Source organism: Metopolophium dirhodum, chromosome 1 (assembly GCF_019925205.1).
Source record: "Metopolophium dirhodum isolate CAU chromosome 1, ASM1992520v1, whole genome shotgun sequence".
In the NCBI taxonomy this organism is placed as follows: Eukaryota; Metazoa; Arthropoda; class Insecta; order Hemiptera; family Aphididae; genus Metopolophium; species Metopolophium dirhodum.
In genome coordinates this window covers 27,841,912-27,847,050 of record NC_083560.1, presented here as the reverse complement: position 1 = coordinate 27,847,050, position 5,139 = coordinate 27,841,912, and the positions used below count along the sequence as shown (strand labels likewise).

At 28.2% G+C, this 5,139-nt stretch overlaps 1 pseudogene; it reads right to left on the bottom strand.

The window, feature by feature from the left end:
* Window positions 1-243: 243 nt before the first annotated feature.
* LOC132935841 (2-hydroxyacyl-CoA lyase 1-like) lies at window positions 244-3,019 on the bottom strand (annotated as a pseudogene).
* Between the last annotated feature and the right edge of the window lie 2,120 nt (window positions 3,020-5,139).

The following is a 5,139-nucleotide window of genomic DNA, read 5'->3' as shown; positions in this document are numbered from 1 at the left end:
ATTATTTATATTAGAAAATTAATATCATTGTCATAAACTATTATTTATCTTACCAGCATCAAGCATCCAACATTTACCTATGTCTAGGTAAATTGTTTAATAATACAGCTCTACCAATGTCCATTGTATTTGTCCCTTCTCTTACAATTATAAAATCTGTAAATAAACTTCAATCTATAGATTTTGTTGAATATCAATATTACAAATATTTATCAGAATAAGGAAGTGTCACTAATTGTATGGATTATTCTCTCATGTAGTTCTTTTTTTTCTCTTCTCACACACTCTTCTTGAACTAAAATACAGATTGTGTGTTACTTTTAAAAATGTTAACTAAAAAAAAATGTATTATATAACTCATAGAAATAGTAATTAATACTTGTTCACTAGGCTTTATTTTTATAATATTGACATCTGATATTTTAATCACAAACATTGCAAGGAAATTCTGTTTTAAAATAATAAACTTGAAGTATAAAATCAGAATTATAATATTTAATGACTATCATCCCAAGAATTTAAAGTTAAATATAAACCAGATTTAAAATAAAAATGTATATTTAATACAATATTTAACTACTATGAATAGTCGTTTTGTCATTAGTATTTAGTACCTATTATATATTATTTAAATCTATGTCATATATTACCATAAATTTCACTTTTTTGTTTCAATGAGTATAATTAATAAGATACCTAATAGAGAAGTATTAAAATAATAACTAGATAAAGAAAAAATAGGAATCAGATTTTAAATTCTACTTTGACATATGCATAAACTATTTTAATAATATTACTCAGTATGTAAAAAATAATAATTATAGAATTTTAACATTTTAAATATATTTGTAGTGCTTAAAAAATATTAATTCATTATTTTTTTTAAAATGTTTTATTTTATGTTTTTAAAATTTTACATTATTAGTTTAAAAAAAAATTATATGAAAATACTAAGTACATGAATAATAATATAATACTTCTAATAAACTTAATAGTTAATATTAATGTATTATTATTAAGTTTATTAACTATTAATGCATCGTTATTAAGTTTAATTTAGTTTAATAGGCTTTGTAAAAACATAAGTACATGAAATAAAACCAACCTTTTGGAATATTATCATACACATGTTGAATAACTGTGTAATAGTTTAATGGTATGGTTGTATCTTTCATCAGTGATTAAAAATTAAAATAAGACTTATTTTGTACGAATAATTTGGTATTTATGAAAATATAAAATTTGAACACTGTATTTATTGAGTGTAATTATTAATGGAGTGATATAGGTGGTAAAAACTCTTGAAAAGTATTTGATGCCAGATAAAAAAGAAGAAAAAGTATCTTTTGAGCTAAGTTCCCATGAAAATGAAATGTAAAATTAAGCGAGTTGTGGAAACTTGATTTAAACTAATGTTTATTCATATATTATCTTACCTCTACATATTTTTTATTTGACAAACACTTTTCTTTAAGTTTATCCAACCATTTGCTTCATATATTATGCCATTTTTTCTTAGATAAACATACATTGAAAGCATTAACTGCAGCATGCATATCTGCTTGAATGGGCACACTAGCTTATTGGCTATTATGTAACTTTTCTGCACTTATGTCTATCTGTATGAACTTAACATATAAATTGAATCTTGGTGGTTTACCAAAATGTAGTATCCAATTTAATTATGCACTAAGTAACAGTATAACATCAGCATTTAGCAAGGCATAAGTACGTGCAGATGCTATACTTAAAGAATGCTCATCTTTACCCATTGATGTGGCTAAAAACGGTAAGCCGAACTCTCCAATGCAATTTCTTACAGCATAGTCTGCGCATCCATAGGCAGCACCTAAATATATATATAATTTATAGTAATATTCTATTTTTAAATATAATTTACTTACCTTTGCCTACAATAACAAGAGGACGTTTGGCATTTATTATTAGTTCGGCGGCAGATTCAATATTTTAAATATCAGAGATAATGAATGGAGGTTGTGAGATTATTGGTTTGTTCACAACCCTATCTACAGGAATGCAAGCTGATACAAGATTTGCAGGAAAATCTAAATATGCAGCACCTATAAACAAAACTTAAGTAATTATGAGTTTTCTTAAAAAAAAAATTATTAATGTTATCACTTGGTCTACAGTAAGTAGCATAACATATTGCTTTTTCAACATGAACAAGGTATAAAAGCAGCAATTGGGGGCTTTGCACTGTACTTGCAATAAGGTCTGCTGAGTTCAACTTGGTTGCATTCTTGAAATCCAGCAATTCCTTCATGATCTTTTATACAAGAGCCGCCAATAACCAATAGAGGCCTAAAACAATAACTGTTCTTACAAAACAATTTGCACATCACATAATATTTTAGCATTATAGGTAACAGACCAACAGTTGATTTGTGCATTGGTCATTCCGGCAGTGACAAGAAGCAATCAGGGGCCGGACATCACTAGACATACACCTGGTGTGCGCACAGATAACCGATTACTTGGGCTGTATATACTGCCGATTGTTCATTGCGCATTCAAATGTATTTTATACCGACTTGTTGCAGGGCCATGCAGAATTCAATGACTGGAATACTAACAATGCCAAAATCATATTCGACATCCTATACATTTGGAAACAAAACTGTTTATTTTGACTTAAAGCTATCCCCGCATGAATATAATCAATAAAATACTAACTTGATATTTTAATGCTTGTGCAAGAATGTTATTGCCATCAATATCCTTCACATCGTTTGACATATTTTTGCGATTGGATTTTGAATGATAACGTAGTAGGATCGATATTATTATGTTACCAATATTAAACTACTATTAAACTAAAGGTATGAGGGTAAATGCAATAATATATTTACTAAGAACTAAATATGGCAGCAATGATTATATTATTGTAGCAATGAATTAGCAAATTTGTATAATTTAGATTTTAGAAGAACAGGAAATAATTATAATAATAATTATTGTTGTTACTATTATTGTAGTGATTGTACGCGACCACAGGACACTGACGATTGATAACCGATAAGTAGCAGTGCAAGCTGCTGGTGGCGCCGTTGCCGGAACGTCATTAAAAATAACTAACGTTACCGGATGGCAGACGGAAAAATCTAGTTCTAATTTTTTTTCCATGGCCATTCGGGTAATATTATCATAGAACAAAATTATATTATAATATCATTTTAATAACATATTACATAATAGGTATTTTGGATTTATACTTTCGTATTTCGTAATGGAAGAATCGACGACGACTGACGAGTAGACTATAAAAAAAGTACCTATTATTATAGTAGAGTAGTAGACAATCGAATACCTACCGATCATTATAGAAATAATTATTGCCCAATATTTTAGTGAGCAGGACGGTGCATTTTTAAAAATAAAATATCAACAGGTTGTTCAAAAATATTGAAATCGTCGTTATTTCTAACCATTAAATTGAGCGTTATATTCGGAAGAATGAAAAAAAAACGCATAATCTTTCTCTTTTACAACGAAATCACGTCGGTCTGCTCGGTGTATACCTAACCATTTAGTGACAAAAGCAAACAGCGGTAGTGTGGTTTTTCAATGCCCATGTGTTGAGGAGCTCCAACTTCCAAACGAATTAATGACGCTGCAGCTATAGGTATATTTCAAACCATTGAAAATCATTTTCACAAAAAAAGGACACCCGCTAAAATTGAAATGTTTCTACGGTTAGGTTATTGACTTGTTTTTTCTTCTCTCGTAATTCTTATAAATCCATAAATAATATAACATACATTTACAATATAATTACATTTTTTTATTCATAATAATACTATGGTATTATAAAGTAAAATAAACTAATTGTTAAATTGTTACAACTTACAAATTATTAAAAATAATTATTTTAATTAGGTACACTTAATATAGAATAATTGTTTTTTAATACCTCAGGGGCCAGGGCTCTGATGCATACACATATATTAATATAAATTTGCCATGCTCATTACAATTTTCAAAAAATAATTAGTTTTAAGCTATTCATACTATGAAACATAGATCTATAACTAAGAACCTATTGACATTGCTCTTGGTAACTATTAATAAGACGCACAGTAATACAGTAATGCCTATATTGATTAGTGATTACCTATTGAATTTAATAAATAACAGTTAGGTACTAATAACTAATATTATCGTATTACCAATAGAAAAATAAATAACTAGTAATAAACAAAAATAAAAAATATTTATATTAAATATCCTCAGGGGCTTAGAAATGGATGCCGACAGAACGTCTCCGCTCAGAAATATTTTTCCGGTTTTTCGTATGCTATGATTTATTATTGAATCCATAACTACTCTGCTACTCAATGCGACTATGCGAGGTTCACCATTCGGGTATTCGGGTATAGTGAATGTGTTAAATATATTGAATAATTGAATTCATAATAATACATTAATTGAACAAGCCTATATTTTCAATTTTGTGACTTAGTGAGAACGAAGGTATTTTGAAAGTTGTTTCGTCACCGAAAAAGATAAGAATTTAAGACCGTGGGACAAAGCGTATCAAAGAGACATAGATAATAAAGATATGGATAGTACATAATCATCTTATCAGGGGTGTTCGAGGAGAACAATTGAGACCAAATAAAGTATACCTATATCGAGTATCGACTATCAATCACGGCTAGGGATAAAGGTGCCTCAATTGCCTTCCCCTCCGGGAACGTGGCCTTAAATATATATACTTATTAGCAAACTGTTACAACATTTATTTAGTTGTTATATAAATATTAAGTTAAGAGTTGACAATTCATAGTTGCTGTTGAATTCGTTATTTAGTGACAAATATCAAATCAATGCATAGCTGATTACAAATTATTATGGGTAAACAAAAATATATTATAATACCTATGTAATGCTGTTCATGTAGGTACTTCATAAGTCATTATGAAGGTTCTTTATTATTTAGTAGAAACAGTAAATGCCTACCTACCAGTCCTACATATAAGTAATTTTATTTATGATTATCATTTAATAGAATGAAGAAGAATGGCTACAACTACAGAATATTTTATAACAATAGCAAATATTATAAAACATGAAATCAAAAAACGCAAGAAAAAATCAAAGGTAGATTTTAATTTG